The sequence below is a fragment of the Protopterus annectens genome, chromosome 12.part0, assembly GCF_019279795.1.
Source record: "Protopterus annectens isolate FY-2018-M chromosome 12.part0, PAN1.0, whole genome shotgun sequence".
Lineage (NCBI taxonomy): Eukaryota > Metazoa > Chordata > Ceratodontiformes > Protopteridae > Protopterus > Protopterus annectens.
In genome coordinates, this window is record NC_056746.1 from 646,252 (window position 1) to 667,795 (window position 21,544).

The window sequence follows — 21,544 nt, forward strand, 5'->3', positions numbered from 1 at the left end:
CAGCTACAGTTAGCAGTCAGTGAGAAAGCATATAAGAACTAAATATGTAAAGTAAGCCAAGAAGCAATAGCGTAGTGGTAGAGATGTTGGCTGAAGAGCAGGCATTCATGGTTCGAGCCCCCACAACACCAACTTTTATTTTTAGCAAAATAAGCACGAAACAAGTCCCTGACAAATATGTACACATAAAATCACATTTTATGTAAATGTAATGAAATAGCCCATTTATATTGAAGAAATGTGAGGTAACAAAACAATAAAAAATGCCAGATGTGCCGATAGCTGAGCTACAGTTTAACAGGGTGAGTGCATCTGCCCGTAGGTGAGCAGTGGTTTAACTGGTGCAAAATGAGTGCCCGTAGCTGAGCAGTGGTTTAACATGCTAAATCTATGTGCCCCTAACTGAGCTGAGCGTAATATGCATGCTGATAGCCAAATGAGGCTTAAACAAGCGTACCCCATTTGCGAGCTGCGCACGCACAAACAAGCTAATCGACGGCAACGCGTAAGCAAGCCGTATCAAAACTGCCTTTACACAGACACACCCCTCAGCTTGTCTAAACAGTCATAAAAAATAAAAAGTAGTGGCCAGGTTCGAACCCAGGATACTATGCACCATAGTAAAGGTACTGAACCACTAAGCCATGACAGCAGTACCTATAAATGCAATAATAGCAAATATATAGGAATGAATACAAACTGGAGCATGACAATGCAGGTTTACTGAAGTTGATACAATTCCAAAATGGCCAATCACAGATATGTGCGGGAAAAACGGACTATATAAGCCCCATAGGCGGGAATACACAGCATAAACGATTGTAGAACTGACTTGCAGCCAGAATGACAGGAGTAGGAGAGGGTAGTTGCTTTTGAGCACAGAGGTGGGGCATTGAGGAGTCCAGGTACATGGTCTGGCTCCTAGTCCACAATCATGAGGCCCAACTCATGCAGGGCCAGTTCCAGTGGGGAGCATATAGGGCTGAGGCGTGGGACCGGTTGGCTCATGATCTCACCAGTGCCACAGGGATTCCAAGGACTGGTGAGCAGGTCTGTCACCACCATGCGGACCTGAAGAGATGCAAGCAGGACCAATTGAACCTTTGGATCCAGGAGGCCTGGCAAATGCCCAACGCCCCACTACTGAGTAAGTTACATTTAATTATGTATGTAAGAAATTAAACTAGCTGATATTATGGAGATGTGTATTCCAATATTACTTCATTTATATTACAGCTGCAGGTGTCCGTTCTGAACCGCAGAGCCTATGGCGATAGGCTGGCGGTTGCCACCAGGCAGGTCAGTAATCCACTACCAGTAACTGTAAAGAAATATAAAAGTATGACAGTCAGCAAAAGAGTGCAGTGTAGTCACTAAGTAATAAAATGTGCAAGTAACAGTGTGAAAGTGTTTGCAAGTATTGCTTGATTACAAAAGTGTGTTGCAGCCTGTAAGCCAAACAGAAAATGAAAATGTCTGACCTAAATTCTGAAATAATAATGCCCACCTGTAATAAAATAGTACACAACCTGCAGCAGGCTGAAAAGTATAGCTGCAGAAGATGATGAAATCACATGTGTGAAATATATCCCTGTTGAAATACTAAACATGACAGAAGTGAGACTGCTGGAAAGGATTGTAATAACTACAGGTAAAACATTTCAATAAAGCCTAGAAGTAAGTACCATCCTGAATAGTAAAATGAAAACAAGTGAGAGAGTGTGAGAAAGTGTCATGAATCCAGAAATAAAGTAGTAATAACCCCTGAATAAAGTACACTGCAGTCAGTACAGAATGAAATGCATGTGAGATTCAAAACCAAACAGCGAAATCTGTTCAAAGTGTTGCTGCATCTGGAATGTGTATCCCAAAATCTGGTTATGTTGCTCTCAGTCTGAAATATGCAGATAGGATGATTGTCTGATATACCAAACATCCACACTTGTCTACAGCTATATAAAGCAAATGTAGCAGGATGATGTAGCTGAACAAAGCTAGATATGAATGTGTATGAAGAACAATAAAATGTATATTGATGTTGCAGTAACAGTCCTATCACCAAGTTGAAATAGTTATCATATAGGAAACTGTAGTTAGAACAGTAGTGTGTATATATGTGCAGCTATTAGAAATGTACAGCATATGTATTGGTATTAGAAGGTGTTAAATTTATTTTCTTCCCCCACCCTATAACCACATATAACCCTTTCCCCTGAAAATGATGTGCAATCACAATTAACCCCCCTGGACATTTTTTTTCATATATATGTGCATGTCCTTTGGCATCTCCCTTTGTTCATACATCCAAACCTGATGGCCTGTTGCTCAATCAACCCTGCATTTGTTGGACTGTGTACTGGTGTTCAAATTATGCATGTGTTATGCATGCTGTCCAATGGTGTGAATATCTGGGTGGTTGGTTTATGGGAATACTAATGCATGCTGTTACAACTAATTGTGAATGGTATTATATGTCACTAACCCAAACTGTCATGACATAATGCAAAACATAGGACACAGGGAAGGCGGGTTCCAGCCCCCCCTCTCCCACCTCAGCTGGCGAGTGCACCTGGCACTAGTGCCCAGTCGGGACCCCCCCCGGTGGCCCTGTGCCACCTGGGGGTGGAAGCCAGGGGATGGGGCTCCCCCCTCTGCAAGTGTGGGGAGGAGAACCACCACTCACCCTCCGGGCCCAGACTGGGGGCAGGAGATTGACTCTGTTCTGAGCCCCTATGCCATTTTTAGGCAGGGGTGGCAAAACGGCATGCCTGTTCCCGGCCTACACAGCCCCAACACAGCCCCATCCTGGGCAGTGAAGGAACAGTGGCAACTGCCTATGGGTGGGGATATCAGTTCCACTGTTGCCATCTGTGGGCCCATGGGCCCTGAATAACCAAACCCCCACCCCCCGCAATTGTGTAACCCCCCCTACGTGTCATACACCCCTTTTGCCTTGTTTTCTTGTCTTTTTACCCAACCTACCCCCCCAGCTGTACCGATTTCCCTTTTACATACAATCTCACCTAAAAAAAAAGGGCACTCTGTCCACAAAAATTCCCCCATACATAGCTGCCCTTTCCCGAAAATGTCTGCTGAACATGTAAACTATCAAATAAAATTGGTTGTAAAAAAAATATTATTGTTGTCCTGACACCTCTTTTTAAAAATGTCACACCAAATTACATACATATGCACAGCTGTTTGATAAAGAAAAGGGGTTACCTCATCCCTCCTGCAAATCCCAAGCTTGTTTCCCTACTGTCTTACCCTCTTTGTGCCCCCTTTTTTCACCATTTTTTGTCTCCCATTTTCATTTCTTTCAAAAAAAATAGGGGGGGGGCATTTTGGGGTTAAGCGGGTGGGGAGCTAACTGCCAGTGCACATGAGTGAGCTCAAACCAGCTAACCTTACAACTGCTTAAAAGTGCCTTAGTCATTTTGATTGACAGGTCTTGTACTAAATTCAAAAGCAAAATAAATCCCACTGTCAGTCCCAACCCAGGTTGGAAACAGTAGTCTGTATGACCTACCACTAAGCCATGACTTTATACAAGACATTGTGCTAAAATAAATATAACATGTAATAGTGGGGATGAATGAAAAGGGGAATATAGGATTTTAGTCCCCAAAGCATGTCATTTAAATTACTGTCAAATTACTGTCAAAACTACTGGATTCCCATAATAGTAGTGTATGAACAGAAACAGCCATGCTAGTTGGTAGCGGGGTAATAATGTCAGTTAATGAAATATAAAAATGTTTTGTAGGAGAGGAAGGGAGAAATGTAAATCTACAACACAGCCTGAATCATGAGAGAGATACTAACCTTCCCCTCACAGAACAGTGTCCACAGCATACCAGCATGGCCCCCCTTACAATCTAAAAGGGCAATCCACCATCCCCTTTTTAAAGCACTGTCCTGAAATCACAGTGAGGACTGCAATCAGTACACAACTGGCTGTATGCAATTAGCAAATGCTGGCTTACAATAGGTGCAGGGGCCCAAAGCACTGATTATGGCCTAAAAATCCTCTATAATCCCAATACTCCTGCAAAAATATTATCCCCCCTATAACAATCCTAGCCCGCATCCTCTAACAAACTACTAATTCAGACTAGAAAAATTTAAATAACACAGCCGGTGATTCTCTCTTTGCAAACTCTGTAAGTAGATCCTGGAACTCACTTCCAGCTGATATTACCTTACTTTCCACCTTAGATAAATTTTAAAAACTAGACTCAAACAACATTTGTCACTTAACTGGCTTTTAATGTATCAAGTCTGGCTAACTCGAATTTTAAAATCAGTTTACTGTGTAATTTAATTTAATCCTGACTTGTGCTCAGGACTAACTTTAACCGGGCTTGTTTAACTTGCTTACTTATGTAATCTCTGTAAATAATCTGTTTGAAATTGAAAATTTTTTGTAATGCTGTATCTGCTTCCCCTTTGGGAGTTTTTCCCCCTCAGCTAAAAATGGACATGCATCCAGTCGGACTATCCCAGTCAACAAATGTAAGATAAATAAATAAATAAAAAAAAATATTACAGTGACTACAATAAAAGTCAGACATTGACATGCACTGACAGCATGCTGAACACACTGGGGCATGGGGGACTCAGAATAGCATCCTGCCTGAGCATCACACCCCTCCGCAGCTGGCACACAGGCATATGTTCCGAACAGAGCACATGCCACACATGGCACACACATCCTGGGGCCCCCCTCACAGCCTGTAGGGCTACACAACACACCTGCTACAGTGTCAGGTACCTGTTTTGGGGTGCTGCACTGGGGCCCCCTCAACAGGCTGTATCTGGTGAAGGTCACAGTGATATGCCTCAGGGCACTATGGTCCACCACAGAACACATGCATACAGGTCAGTACAGGGAAAATTGATCACTCATTGACCATGCCACTATGGTGACCTGAGACATACCTCCTGGACTACATGATGGGGAACATAGAATGGATCTCTCAGCATGTGGCACAGGCCAGTATGAGCCTGATCTGGTTCCCAAACATACCCTCACCAGGTATGCTACCACTTTTGTGGGAAGGGTGTTTATGTCTACATTCTGCTCAGTCTCCATTGTCATTCATAGGGTATCCGCTGGCTGTAAACGGTGCTTACATGCTAGGAAGCCACAATGATGTGCAAGGGTCATCTTCCCGACACCCATGGCCCGCTGTACATTGGCAAAGCTCCTTGATACACACATACTGCCTTTTGCTGCAAGACACGGTTTACATAGCCACCTCCATGGGTATCACACAGGATGGGACACTAACAGTGCTGCTACACAACAACAGCAGTGTACACCGCAAGATGCATTGGACACTGTCCTCAGCAGGGTGAACTGCAAGGTCTGTGCAGTACCAGAGTCCTGATTCATGGCTCACAGGTGTTGCCCATCACTAGGTTATGCCCCATACCATGCCTGTCATCCCCTACACATGTAACACACATGGACAGGGGGTGGTATCCCAAGGCACCACCGATACACACACCTCCAGGTTGTTGGCACAGCACAAAGCATCAGGGCCTAATCATGTTCAGCTAACAGTGTGTCGGACTGCCAGCGGGTTCATAGCCTGGCACACACAACCCTCCCATACACAGGAAGACCACCTATCCTCCATAACAACACTGGCAATATGACAGTCTCAAGAACTGTCTTTATATGGCTGGACTGCATCCAGCCAAACATTGGGGGAGCATTACTGTACCCACAACACACTAGTTAAAGGGGTTTCCCCAGTGTTCACTAAATTTGGGTGGAATGACATGTTACCACTCCACAAAGGTGGGAACATGCAGCACCTGTACATCGACTACATGTAGACTATATGGCCCAGACCAGATGTGTACCCCCTGCTGTAGGTTTTTTACCAAAACACCCACACGAAACATACGCGGGTGCACAAAGACACAGTCATATTGGTATACATTGAAATACCATTTATCCACTGGCATGTGAACATGGTAACTACCCGGTCAGGATTTATGTGTATGTGTCCCCACATACATTTTGTGCCATTGCTGGTTTAGGCAATGGCATGCATTATGTACAAAGACCCCCAACAAATTTTGACACAACCACATGTGGGAGTTGTGGGTTACCAAAAATACCTATCTGCACTCTGACAATGGTAATAGACACAGTAGCAGAGGGACTATTGGCATTACTGGCCATCAGCCCTGTTTGGCTGTGCTGATAGTGTGGTGACATCCTGTGTTTACTGGGGAATATGCAGCATCTGGTGTATTGTAGTATTTGCCAAAAGAAACTGTTTTTTACACTTGCATTTAAAAACCCTACTACCCCCACACACTTGCCATTTGCAGGATTCAACCCCCACCTAACTAAGTCCACATGTGAGAGAGCATTAGCAAAAACACTATTTGGATTACTAGCTAGTTCCTCCTCTGGCTGTACTTATAGGGTGCTGAACATCAGTTTTTGAAGGGTAATGTGCATCAGGTAGGGGCCCTGATTTCAAAAGCACATGTTTTCATACAGAATTGCCCCACACAACCCCCCATCCAAAACACACACATGCCATTTACAGTTTTAAACTCCTACCTAACTAGTTATGAACTGAAGAGATTAGCAGAGTCCCATTCAAATTTCTGGAGGTTTTTCTCCCTGTACTTATAGGGTGCTGACATCATCAGTGTTTGAAAGGGAATGTGCATCCTGTTTTTGTTCTCCTAGTTGCCAAAAGGAATTTTTCATACAGACTTGCACACACACCCCTTCCACACACACAAGCATTTGCAGGTTCAAACCCCCACCTAAATATGTTTGACACTCAAGGAGCATTAGCGGGCTATTCATTATTGGAGGCCCTTTTCCTGCTGTACTTATAGGGTGCTGACATCATCTGTGTTTAGAAAGGGGAATGTGCATCCTTGTGTGTTCTCCCAGTTGCCAAAAGGGGAATTTCCCTTCACAACACAACCCCCCTAAACACACACATTGCCGATTCAAACCCACCACTATGTTATGACACTGATGGACGATTAGCAGAGTGCACTATTTGCATTACTGGGATGCTTCCCTTTTCCTGCTGTACTTATAGGGTGCTGACATCATCAGTGTTTAGAAAGGGGAATGTGCACCTGTAGGGGTTCTCCTAATTGCCAAAGGAATTTTTTATACAGTCTTGAACACACACCCCCCTCCCACACATTGAGCATTTCAGGATTCAAACCCTACCTTTTATGTTATGACACTTGAGACAGATGCATTAACAGAGCGCTATTTACATTACTGGGGGGTTACCTTCTCCTGCTGACATAGGGTGCTGACATCATCAGTGTTTGGGGGAAAGTGCATCCTGTAGTGTGTTCTCCTAGTTGGCAAAAGGGATACTTCTTTCATACAGTCTTGAACACACTAACCCTCCCACACACTGGCTGTACAGGTTAAATACCTAATTGTTTCATTGGGGAATGCTTACAAAACCCCAAACTGGGAGGTTTTCCCTCCTTATTATAGGGGCGCATACAGGTTTGAAAGGGAATGTGCACCTGTAGTGTGTTTTATTCCAAAAGGGACATTTCCCTTTAAACAAACAACACTCCACCAATGAGCATTTTTAGGATTCAAACCCTACCAAAAATTAACACAAAAACCATTAGCAACCACATCCGAATTACTGGGATTTGTTCTCACCTTAGTTTTATAGGGGGCGCATTTTTTTCTACGAGGATTACATTTACTACCGCATGGGGTCATTTATGCAGCACCACCCCCCAGGGTCAATATGCCATCGCATGGGGTTATGTTCAACCAGGTGACCACAGGTGTAACACCAACCAAACCTCCGAAAACCAACCCACTCCAACACAATTGTTCCTGCCCCCAAAATGATTTCACAACACCTTCCCTTGTTAAATGGTACAGGCAATTTTGGGAAATATCGGCCCTACCCCTTTCCCACAGCCCCTAAATTTTTGGGTCCCTGTGCTATCAAACCACCACCACAGCCCCTGGGGAAACATATTGCCCGTCCCCGCAAGTGGGTACTCACTGTTCCCACCCGAGGAGACCCCCTTTTTGAATCGACCATACCCACCTTTCCCTGGACATAATCCCATCTCCCCCCAGGCGGGTTTATGACACAAAATGTAAGCCAAACAACTCTACACAAACTGGGGTGGAGACTTCAGGGACCCATGTGGGGCTTACGGCCACTCAGCTAATTTGCAAATTTCATTCATGGCATGTTGTTTTTTGGGTCAGATCCCACATTCCCCGACTGCTCCACAACAAGCCCCGTAGCTTACACCAGCCCAAAATTTCGTAAAAAAAGGTGGCTTACTTGCAGGCTGTAGCCCCAGAAGGAAACTGTGAAAGTTCCGACGGCATTCATTACACTAATCTTAAACAACGTGGGCCGGGCAGATGGGGTTGTTGTTTTTGGACACCATTCAAATCCCAGAATTCCCGCAAACGAAAATGGCTGTGGTTAGCACATTCAATCCCTGGGACCTATGCCCCCCTTACAAGGACAGCCATAGCCTCAATGTTGCCTTTTGTACCTATTTGTGGCACATACCTATGTTGGGGTGCAGTGCAACCCAAATCTGGCTGACGTATTCCCCAGGGAACAAGTATTTGACCTCTCACCCCTATTTCAATTTTCGGATCCAATATTTGTTGTCTTTCACTGTTTGCAGGCTTTATTCCATAGCTTCCCCCTTTTTATGACCAACTTTTGTACTGTGGAAATGTTTGCATATGCGATACTATACACATGTCCTGTAGTATTTACTGGTGACTGGGAAAAGCGTGTTTGGTTTTCCCGGGTGCAGTTAAAAAAGTTGTGTGGCCAATGTAAAAGGAGTTGGGCCTAAGTTGTGACTGCCCGTTACCTTTCCCTCAGTTTTCCATTGCCTCATTTATCAAAATTCAGATCCCTTGAGTTTCCATATGTTTCCTCTGGTCCACCAATTTTGGGTGGGTGCTTCAACAAAATTTTCACTTTATGGGTTTTGTGTTGGGTGTCTTTGTGTACTAAATGGCCAATGCTTTGTGTCTGCCAACAGGGTTATACTGTGCCTGCGGGATTGCATGGGCTTTTCAGGTTCTCAACATACTTTCAAAAGCCCCCTGTATCCTTGGTACTGGGTTGTACTTTCATGTGGTGGCGTATCCGGGCTTTAGTCCTTGTGCTTGAATCTTCAAGTGAGCACAACGACTGTTGGGGAGTTGTGCACATAGCCATGTTGCAAGTTCAGATATACACCTACCCAGGTCTCCATTGTAGTGTATTACAAAATGGGTGGAATTGGCAAACATACGTGTTCCCAGGCCATTTCTGATGCTAGTCCAGGGTTGTTTGTTGCCCTTTTGGTTTTCCTTTGTCATGGTTAGATATGTGCCTTGTCTCCTCTGCATAAAAGTATCCCAGGGGGCCTCCATTCCCATCCTATGGATTTCGAGGGGGGGATTGTGACTCTCTGGGTGACCCGACCCGGAGTTTCTGAAGAGTGGGGGGGTTTTTGGGTTTTTCTTTTTTGTTTATGGGGTTCAATTTTCTGTACGCCTTTTTGGGGGCCTTTTAAATTGGTTTTTTTAAAAAAAAAAATTTTTTTTTCAGTTTCTTTGGGGGGTTTTTTCCCCCCCGGGGGTTTTTTCCTTCCATTTGTGGGCCCTTTAAAGGGGGTTTCCCAAACCCTGGGCCCAAAACCCCAAAAATTTTTTTTTTAAAAAGGTGCCCCGGCTGGGGTTTTTTCATTCTTTTTTTTTTTTTTTTTCCAAAAAAAAAAATAGGGGGGGGGGTTGGACAAAATTTGGGGGCCTACCATCTATCACTCATCAGGATTCCTCTTGAGGGGTGTATGTGACTCTCTGGCTGACCTGTACCAGGAGTTTACTGAAGAGTGGGGTGCCTTCTGTGTTATGGATCATTCTGTACAGCTTGTCCTATGTATGTCAGTGCTGGGGTTCAGGTCTCTCATGTGCATAGCTCACTGCCATTCAGATTGTACAAGGTGCAGCATGTTCATTGATTCCAGGTTGGACATGGCTTCATACATCAGGCACAGCTTGCCTGTAGCTGGGCAGTATGGTGTGTGGGCTGCAGTTTGTTTACTCGGCAACACATGGCATCTGTTCATGCTCTTTGCTACTCCTGGTGGGGTACTGTTGTGGACTTTACAGTTGATGGAGGTGTCTGCGGTATATCCCACAGGGGCTATTGTAGTCAATTGTGAGCTGATGGAGGATGACTGCAGAGCCACAGTGAGTTCCCCTTATCTACATCTGCCAACCTTCATGTTTGGGTGGGTATATAGCTATGTTTCTGCAAACACTACAGCCACATGTTTGTCCAGTGCAGGATATCTATCACCTTTTGTACCCAGGTCTCACATTACATGTTAGGTACGTCATGGGTTAACACCTGTGTGGTAATTTGTGGCACTTACTGTATATCCACCTTGGTTGTCTATACACAGTTCTCCAATTAACTTGCTGACATGGCTATGGCTACAGTTGTCTGTTTGTAGGGGGCCCCTTTTGTGGGTTGCTTGTGTCAGCGTCAGATATGGTGGGCTGTTTGTACTCCTCTGCATACATGTTCAGTCACAGTCCTTCCATGTTGGCCTATACCTATGGGACATATATACAGAACGGGGGGGGGGCAAGACCAGGCCTTGTGGGATGCCACTCATATCTGCTTTGTAGTCTGACATGGATGCGGCATGTCTGACCATGTCAGTTCTGTCCTTGGTCTGGTTTGCAACCCCTCTACTGACATAGGGGTATATATTTAAGCTGGTGAACATATCCATACTGAACTTGTACGGTATTGTCTAGAAGCATGTGCACGGTCCAGCTACGCTGTGTGGACCACATTGCCCTCATCAATGACCTTAATGACTGCTTCAAATGGGTCAAACATGTTTAGGGGCAGGATCTGCAGTTACGACAGCCACACTGTGTAGGGTCCAGAAATCAGTAGGTCCACAATAGCTTCTTTCTGTGGTACATACTGATCCTTTCCATAGCTGTGCAGAACAAGCTTGTCAGGATCCTGGGGTGGTAGTTTGCAGTATCCATTCAGGCAACACCTTTGTTGTGATGGACCACTGTTGTTGTACACTGCTCTTTGGGTACATATCCTGTGGTAAGGCTGACATTGGGCAGTAGTGTGATTTGGCATTCCATTATTCTTGGAGTCCATGTTGGCCTCAGCACAGGACACCATCACATACCTTTGCTGCTGTGTGTTCTGCTTTGCAGATGATGGCTGTTACCTCAGCATCTGCAATGTCAGGGGACCATCAGTCTGCTGGGATAGGTATTTTGCACGGGGGGGGGGGGGGTGTTTGCACTGCACCTGACAGGTTGTATGTTAGCAATATGTGTGTGTGTTTGGTATGTTGTTTGTAATATCTGTGTGATTCGGAGCATATCTGTGGATGCCCAACATGGTTCCTACCATCAGTTGGGTAAGCCTTGTGATTATCCTTAGTGTCCTGTACGTTTTGTATCTTCATAGGTTCATGGGTTCATACTAGGCTATACACCCTAGGCCATTAGTAAGCCTAGCCAGAGTGTGTGTGTTAGTTGCCACCTCTTGCTCTGTTCTATTATGTCCATTTATAAATTTTCTTCACTGTGCCTCTGTCTGGTCGTGACACAGTGAGGACCCACAGTATACATGTACGATCATCCATCCACTTGGCAATATTCCTGTTGAGGGGTGTCAGTGGGGGGCTCTGCCTAACATGGATTGGGATCCTGTTTCTGGGTGTGGGGAGCCTCTGGGTTATGTATCTGTCCCTCCAGCACATCTTATTTCATTATGTGTTGAGGCTGACATCTGTCACTCTCACAGCTCCAATGGCTTTGATTTCCTGTGGTGGAGCATGTCCATTACTCCTGTGTTGGACATGGCCTTGTACAACAGACATACAATGCCTCTGTGTAGGCAGTCTGTGACTGCATTCAGCTGGGGTGTCTACAGCCAGGCAGCATATGACATATATTTCACCCCCTTTATCCTGTTGGTGGGGTAACTATGAGGTCTTCAACTGCTGCAGGTGTCAGGGTACATCCCATATGAGTCATTGTACTAGATTATGGGTCTGATAAGGGAACAGTACAGCAAAAGTGACCTCTGTTGATGTAGATGTGAATCCTTTCATGATAGGTGTCCAATATCGACAATCTTCCTAGCCACATTGGCATTGTGAGTGTCACATGACAGATTATGTCGACCTGTGTCCCTAGGTCCCTGATTACTCCTTGCATACATAATGGTTTCCACCTATGTGGTAATTTGTGTACCTTGTCTGGTATTTGGTGGGACATTCATACTGTCCAGTGTCTTCAGGATGTCTGGGTGGAGTTCTTGTGTGTGGGGTGTGGTCTGTCGCATGCTACAGACTGTACAGCATTTTTGACTACAGTTAGGTGCACATGGGTGGTCTCCGCTGCTTTGTGCATTGTCAGTTACCGGGCCCATATGGGTGTCTGTGCTGCATATGGATACCCCCCTCCTTTGATTTTTTGGGGCAGGTGTTGGGGCCATAACACATGATATGTGGTATAACCTAGTAGTGCTGGTGTGCTATAAAGGCTTGCAGCAGGCTTCTGTCACTGCACAGACATCGATGTTCTCCATAATGGGAAGTGCCTCCAGGGCATGCATATTGCAGTTTACACATCTGGCATTGGTCAGCATTACCCTTATGTTTCCTACCACTTATGTTTTCTAGGGTGGTGGGTAGTCTTTTGGCCTTGCCTACATAGGCTCTATGGAGGTGGCAAAGGCCTTATCCAGTATCCAGATGCACCCGGGTAACAGGTGCAAGCCATCCCTGGAACAGCAGTATGGCTTGTCATGCTTGACATCTCAAGCAGACAGACATTAGACCCTCTTGGACTGACAGCTGTAACTGTGCCAGCTGTTAAACATGAGCATTCTGTGTTTGTACTGTGGCATCATTCTTGGTGAGGGTTGGATGCTGCACACAGCCAGTGTCATACCGCCTGGGGGACATACTCAGAGGGCCCTTCCATGTCTCTTTTCATGTTGACCAGGGGGGTACATCTCAGGTAATTCCCCCAGCGTGGACATTGAGTGCATCATATTTCTGCTTGCTTTGGGGTGACCTGCGTACTTGTGTTATGTGGCATTTTGTGGCAGCTTACTCTACCCTTTCCCTTGTTCAGTCTGGTGAGTGGGACAGCAGTGTGTCTGCCTATACAGACACCTATTACAACTGTATCAGGCATGTTGTTTCTCCTTCTGGCCTGTGACTGTTTGGCACACCAGCTTTGGGACTATTGTTGCATGTGCTATGTTTGAAGGTTGTGGTTGCTTGTGATCTGCTTTGGAGGCTTCTGTTGGTGTGGTTGTTTGTAATTAAGGCCTCTTTTTTTGTGTTTATGTGTTTGGTTTACAGTTGTGGGGTCTATGTGGGACTGGGTTTGTGGTGTATGTGGTTACCTTCTCCTCCTGACTAGTTTTGGACAGTTGGTGGAGCTCAACCTCTGGTTTGGATACATGGTTTCCTCTATCACATATATTTGTATTTATTGGGGGGTGTTGTGGTTGTCTGTGTACTTGGGACTGGTGTCACATTGCCTCTGGATTCACAGATTCTACTTGTTGTGGCTGGACTTAGTGGATTGTATGTGTGGACATATGTTATTGCCATACTACTGGTCAGTGATTACCCCCTTTTATGTTTGCTCTATCATGTGGTAGCTTCTCATTCTCTTGCATGGTTTGGTAATGGCTGAGTCCAGCATGCCAGATGCCGGGATGGCATTTTTTTTGTTATTTGTGTTTTCATACTCCCAAACATTCCTGGCTGTGTTCATGGAATGCCTGTATAACTGTTCTGTGGTGTGTCCCATATTCTGCACTTGCACAGGGCCTTTTGATTCAACATCAGTTTGGGGGGCTGCAACCTATGCTTTACACAAGTTTTTCACTGTGGTATTCTGGCCAGTGACTGGGGTCAGGATGTGTATATCCAGTGTGATTACTCTATGGTCTGGTCTTACCAGGGGGGTTTTTCATCTTGCCATCCAGTACACATAAAAAAGTGAATCCTAAGTAAGTAATTAAGACAAAACCATACACAAATTTTTGTATAGAATTTTGACTGCTTTTGATCAAGACACATTGGTTATATACACTTCATTATCATTTTTCCCCACCTCACTGGTGTGGCTAGTGACGGGGTCTTTACATCATGGCTATTCAAAAACCATTTTGTGAAAAAGCCCTTTTTCCCCATGAAAAAGTTGCAGCCTTGCAGACAGCTTCAGTCACGTGACCTCCTGAGGTGTAGCCAACAAGGTACTCTGTTTGTTCAAATACAATAGTAAGTTTTCCCTTTAAAACCCTTTCCCCTTGTTTCTTTTGCCCCGGGACTATAAAAGATGTTTTGGTAATAAAGATTACAGCGAACAGATTTATTATTTTCCAATTTTTAAAATTTTTTACTTAAAAACATGAGCCAGACTGCATTCCCTGCAATAAAATTTTCTGATTACACTGCATTTTTTAAGCAATTGGGTTTTTTTCTCATTTTATACTAGCAAGACAGAATTAAATGCATTACCTAACCTTTGAATTTAAGTACATTTATTCCTAAAAAAGCACATTTTTCTATATATTTGATCACACAATTCATATATGTTTGAATGATTAAATGCACATCTTCCTAAGCCACCATTGTAAATTTTTTTTCTAGGTAGAATATATGAAAAATATTTTCTCAGTATGTAAAATATTTTTTCAAGAAAATGTAAAATATTTTTTTTGTAGTTTTTTAACATTCCCCCTCCTTTTAATGCATTTAAAAATATGAAACATAAACAGTGAGTTCATTTCTTAGCCTTTTCCTTTCATGGACTTTCAGCTAAGTCATTTTTTTTATACTTTCAGGTATCAACAAGTTCAATTCTATATCCTGGTACATAGTTTCAGTCACAGATACATCAACTAAGTCCTTAACAAATTTTTTTTCAAAAGGGTACCCCGCAGACACATGCTCCAATTATGAGCAGCACCCCCCTTGCTAAATGGCCAAAAATTCTGGAAAAGTTCCAGTGGGTTTGGGCCGGGTTCCTGCCTTGCTGAATTACCCTATTTTGATTTCATTTTTGTCTGGTTTCACAACTTTTTTAAAGGGGAATTTGGGGTGAAGTCGAGCCATTGGTTTTTGTAATCCCTGTTCTATTGATTCACCCATCAGTCACAAGAGCAAAAAAGTCATTGCTCATTACTTCGAAGTTTAAAATTTTTAACCCAAATCATTTGCTCCATATTTTTCCCCCCAGGATATAACACTGTCACCAAGTCCATAGGGGTAAATTTTTTTCTTTGTCCTTAAAATTTCCTTCCGGGCCGATTACCCACTGGATTAGGGGTTTTTTGACTGTATTTTCAGTTGTGAGTCACATCTCTTACATTCATCTTACCCAGGGGAAATTTTATTGTTTTTGGCTGGAACCAGATAACCCAAAACAACTGCGGACCAATTCTCAGGTAACCATTTATATTTTCCCACAAACAAAATAACAATTTTCTATTTTTGATGGGTTAACCCTGAATAAAAACCTTATCTAAAAAAAAATTGTCTTTTTTGGAGTTTTTTGCACTTTTCCCTTGTTTTTTTCTGCTTAAATATGAATCAAAATTTGGGTTGCAACTAGTACCTTGGTCTATAGGTTTTATATAACATTTGTAAGACACAGTTTTTTCAGTTACCCCAAACCCCCGGGAGTGTGTCTTTTTTTAACAAAACAAAAAATTTCCCTTTTTATTGGTTTAATGCCACTTTGTTTTGGATCTCACAGTACCAGTGTCAAAAACGGGTTTTTCCCGTTTTTTTTCCCCGGGGAAGAAACATAAAAAGTCCTCCATATGTGGGTATTGCAGTAAAACCCCAGCAATTTGAAATGTTCATAGTCTCTACATAAACTTTCATAGCCAGGTAGGGAAAGTTTGCCAATCGGGGCCAGTCTTCACCCTTTTATTAATTTCACTTCTGTAGTTATATGCAAGAAAACCACAACAACAAAAGGTTACTACAAACATAGTTATTAAGTGTATGATCAGTGGGGTAAACCCGTTCCTTTGTTTAAATTTTTATTCATTCTGCCTCTGGCCATTCTGACCCTGTGGTATGTCTAAATTTTAAAGGTTTGAAAAATAAACCCCAAGTTTCTTTCAGCATTTTCCGGGGGGTGTTCCAGCAGTACCTGGGGCCTTCCCCCCTTGGACTGGTTCTTTTTTTTCTTTCAGCCAAATCCGGCCCCGGTTGGGGTTTTTCTTGTTTATCGGGAAAAGATTTTGAAAAACAGTTTTTTTGTTAAAACTTTTCATAAACTAGCTAATAAAAGGGGCCTCCAGCTCTGCAGGCATGACCTTCCATTTTTAAAAAATATGCCCTTCAAACACTAAAAGGGTCGGGCCCTTTACATTTGGAACAGTTCTCATGCTCAGCAGTGCTAAAGGCAGCAAAACCAAGTCTTTTGAGTCTCACTCATCAATTTTCTCAGCTTGTTTTCAATATTCCATTGTATCTTTCCACCAGTCCTGCTGACTGAGGGTGATAAAAAGGCCAAAAAAAAAAAGCTGCTGTATCTTTTTTAAAAATGTCCCATTGTCACTATAGATTTTTTGGTTTCCAAAATTTGGAATTTTCCCACTAGGGGCCCTTTGCTGCATCCCTTTTGTTGGAAAAGCTTCTACCCATTTTAAAACATATCTATGATTTTTCCCCTTTACATTTGTTCAGTTCTATGAAATCCATACAAATAGTTGGCGGATAGGGTGGTTTTGGAAAACTCCCTTTGGTTTAAATGCTCCTGTTGATGTTTGCTACAAATATGACATGTTGCCCAAAAATTTTTTTTTAAATTTTTAAGTTTAAGGGTTTAACAAAAAACCCCCTTTGAGAATGGCTCTCCCTGGTAAAAAATTTTTAAAAAATTTTAAAACCCCTTTGGGGGTTCGCCCTTTAAAATTTTCCCCTTTTACTTTCTTTTCTTTTTAAAGTTGCATTTTTTTAACATTTCTTCTAAAACCCGGGTTGCAGTTCTTTATTTAAAAAATTTTTTTTTGGGGGGTTTTTGGCTGCAAATTTTTTAAAACTTTTGTTGTTTTTTAATTTACAGGTTTTTTTTTTTAAAATGTTAACAGGTTTTGAATTAATTCCCCGTTTCGGTTTTAGAGATGTTAATTTTTTTTTCCCTTTTGTTAAAACCCTTTTAGAAGCAACTACTTCAATTTTGTTAACACTTTTTTAGGTGGAAAATTCAATTCTGCTCCCAAGTTCTTTTTTTGACAGTCACCGCACTAGGGCTTGGGTTTTTGGTTTCCCGGGCAGCTGGTACATAAAAGTTGGGGTGGGTTTTTTGTTATTTTACACGGGATGCCCTAAGGTTGGAATAAGTTGGGAAAAAGGAAAGTTTGGATAAAGTATTCTACAAAAATGTCTGGGAGGGGGTATTTTTCCTGAGAAAAAATTCACTGAGGGACTTCATGGAAAAAAAATCGGGGATTTTTTCCTTTTTTTGTTTTTGGGGAAACCAAAAAAAGGGGGGGGAAAACCCCAATTTGGAAAATTTTCCTTTCCCCCCCCAAAAGGGGGGGGGGGCCTTTTCCTTTTTTTTCCCTTTAAAAGGGAACCCCCCCCAAAGGGTTTTTTTTTGGTCTTTTTTTCACTCCCTGTTGTAAGTTTTTTTTTTTAAAAAGTTTTGGCTTTTTTTTTTTTGGCCCTAACCAATTCAGTTTTTTCCCTTTTGTTTCTGTACTCCTAAGTCCGATAACTTGAGTCAGGTCTCCCCATCCTGTCACTTTGTCACCCAAGTCTACCCACCTAACTTTCTTTTTTTTAGTTGGGCAAACTTTAGTTTTTTGGGATTTGTACAATTTCAAAACTCCTGAGGTAAAACAACTCACCCCCTGTTGCCCTCAGTGTCCCAATATGGGGTCCGTTATCAGTCATTTGGGATTCTGAACAATTTTTGTTATTTTCCCTTATCAGGCCCGGGGGCAGAATATAGGGTACAATGAAAAATGTTGGGTCATTTTGGGGGGAGGCACCTTGCGGGTTTACATTCATCAGTCCTGGTCACTCCCCTGGCCGTTGTAACCAGATCCTGGCTGTACCAAAAAAAGCCTCCCCCCCGAGCAAAAAGGTTCATTTGTCTCCCTCCATACCAGGGTGGACTACTGCTATCCCAAAAAGTTGCATAAGGTCTCTTCCTAATGGGTTCATGGGGTTTGGAGAAATTTTTACTTCTCTGGGTCATCCCAGGGGTCAGTTATTGCTATATCATGGGAAAGGGGTTTCCCCACAACTGTCCTTTTGCTGCTTTCACTAATATGAAATCAGGTGACTCAGATGTTCTAACTTTGAAGGATGTATCAAAGTTCGTGATGCTCCTGAATCACACAAAATTTGATTTTCCCCCTTACCAGAAGTGTAACTTCTTGTCTGTAAATAGAGCTCTAAGCTCAGTAGTGCCAGATCTAAAACTTCACTTTCCCCAACTTCCATCCAGTTGCATGTCATCTGTTCTTCTTATTTACATCACCCCCCTGTAAAAGACTTGAGCAGCATAACTTCATATAGTCAATCCTCATCTTCCTTATCCTTTTTTCCATGCCTTGCTCCTGCAATCCCTTGAAATGTCCCTTCCCCAATTGAAGCACTACCTTTTTTTTTGCTTAAAAATTTCTGAGTTTTGTCAGAGCTGTTACCCTGAATATTTTTTTTGTTTTTTGGCTGCTTGTACTAAAAATTTCCCCCGTTTCAGCTGTGAAGACCTGCTTTTTTTTTTTACTGTTAAAATGTTTTTCAGCTGTCAGATATTCTAACAAGGTTTGGGCCTTTTTGGGTGATCTATCATGTGCTTCGTGATGAAGCTATTGACAGGGCAATACAACCTTTCAAAATGCATTCTTCAATTGTTGTTCATATGAACTATCATTTTTGATTTTCAGGAAAAATCCCACTATGGTTATTAAAACATTCTAACTTCCATAGTATGCATCCACAGTTTCATTATCTTTTTGCACACTGGAAAAGTCCAGTCTGCCCTAGGTTTCCATTTTCAGTGATGGTCTGAAGACCCTTCAATCTAGTATCTAGTTCCCACTAGGGGAGGGCCTGTACGGCATTCCAGGTGCCACAAATCAGGGCCAGTCTGGACCTAAAATTTGTCTAACTACTCTTTCTCCCTTTTCCCCCATTTAAGTGGTAACAATCTCATATGTAAACCCAGAAATTTCTCAAAGTTTTTTTGGATGGGGAATTCCTTTTTAGTTTTTGGATGTTTTCCCGGGTGTCCATGGTCTAAAACTAAGAGAGTTGGGGCCCTGGTCCTGTCCTGGGGGTTTGGTATTTAAATGGACAGTTTTCCCCACCCTCATCTAATAAATTCCGCTTTGAATATCTACAAGTGTTTGTGTTGGGGTCTAGTCAATTTTTTAAAAAGGGTTTTAAAGTCCCCGTTGTCTCTGGGTAAAGTGGAGGGGGAGCCCCCCCCTTCATATTCTGAGTAAGGCATCTTGGTAGGGGGGGGACCATGCTACTACTACATTATTATCCTTTTGTCAAAAAAAAATGCCTTTGCATTTTTATTTTCTGTTCCTTGGTTTGCTTCCTCAATCCACCTGTGTGCTTAAAAATTTTTTTTTGCCCAGATTTTAACTGTCTCAAAAGTTTTATTAATGCCATTTTATCCAATTTACCATCAAAGTCATTTATTAACCCATGTTGCAAAATATCTCACATTATCTGCTCTCTGTAATTGCAAATTTTTCATCTTCTGTTAGGGGATCACGTGACCCCTTTTGTGCATTCGTTCCCATGTCTCGGGGGGGGGGGGAAAGCAACAACAAAACTGTTAAACCCCTTTTTCTTGTACCATGGGATCTCTATTCCCGTATTCCCGTAGTGTCTAGAATGACTGTTTACTTTGTTTTGTTTTTTTTCCTGATCTATGACTCAAGATACAATACTACTACCCCCCCCTCTATCACAAACCTTTGCAAAAACAGGCCTGGTCCCATCTAAAACAAAAAAAGAGGAATTCTGCTTAAACCTCCTGCTTATGTTTGATAGGCTTTTAGGACCCAGTTTTGTTTTCCACAGATAAAAAGTGGACAGCCTCTTTGGGCACGACAAATTTAGTCGGAGGTCTTTCCTTCTTTCCCGACTTAAAACCACCTTTTATTCTGACCAGCTTTCCAAGGAATTCCATTAGGACCAAGATGTTAAATAAATTTGTTAGAGTCAGACAAAAAAACATTGAGTTATTCAAACACAATGTCAATTAATAACAAACAATAAAGCAGGAAAGCTAGAGCATCTCTAAGCTAATTTCATTAGGAGAAAAACCATACAAAAGTTTGTATAGAATTTTGACTGCTTTATTGATCAAAACATTGGTTATATACACCTTTTCAGTTTTTACCTCACTGGTGTGGCTAGTGACAGGGTCTTTACATCATGGCTATTCATAAAACTGCTGATCTTGTGTTTTCAAAAATCCTTTCCCATGAGAAAATTGCAGCCTTGCAGACAGCTGGTCAGTCCCATGACCTCCTGAGGATGTAGCCAATTCAAGGTACTCTGATTAGTTCAAAAAAATAGATGTAAGTCTTCCTTAAAGCCTTCCCCTTTTTTCTTTTTCAGCGCGCCCATCAAAAATAGTGCCCTTTTTTCCCGGGGGAGGCATGAAAGGAAGACTTACACAACAGATTTTTTTTTTCCAACTTTCCAAAATAATCTTTACTTGAAAGACATGAGCCAGACTGCATCTGCAAGCTGCCAAGGTCAAATTCTGATTACACTGCAGCTTGTCAAGCAACATGTAGGTTTATTTATTTTTTACTAGCAAGACAGAATTAAATGCATTACCTAACTCTTTAATTTAAGTACATTTATTCCCAACAAAACACATTTTTCTATATATTTGATCCCCAATTCATATATGTTTGAATGATTAAATGCATCTTCCTAAGCAGCACACATTGTAAAATATTTTTTTAGGAAACATATTTTTTATATGTAAAATAACAACATGTAAAATATATTTTCTAAACAGCATTGTTTTTTCCCGATTATCACATCCAGTATGCTTACCCCCCTTGTGGGAGTGGGACATTGTTCCTGGGCATTTTGGTTTTATTTTGGAACTTTTCTCCTACTGTGTTGGTGCTAGTATCATGCTCCCGGTGTATGTCTGGGTATTTTCAGTCAAGCAATATAATGTGGTTTGGGGGGGCTTGATATATTCATGTATTCCAACATAGGCCAGGTGCAGTTCCTGGTATTAGGACAGTAGTCTGCAGCAGGCTATATACTGGGAGGCGGTTTTAGCCATTGGTATTTGACCATGGCTAATCCATGCTGCTTCTTGTTGTGGTACCAACATGGGGGTGTGGTTATCCTTGACATTTATTGCTAGTCACCCTTCTTTTATTTTTTTGCCTTGGGGGTTCCCAAATTTTTTTGGTTTTGGCTGGTTTAACCCAAGGGGGAA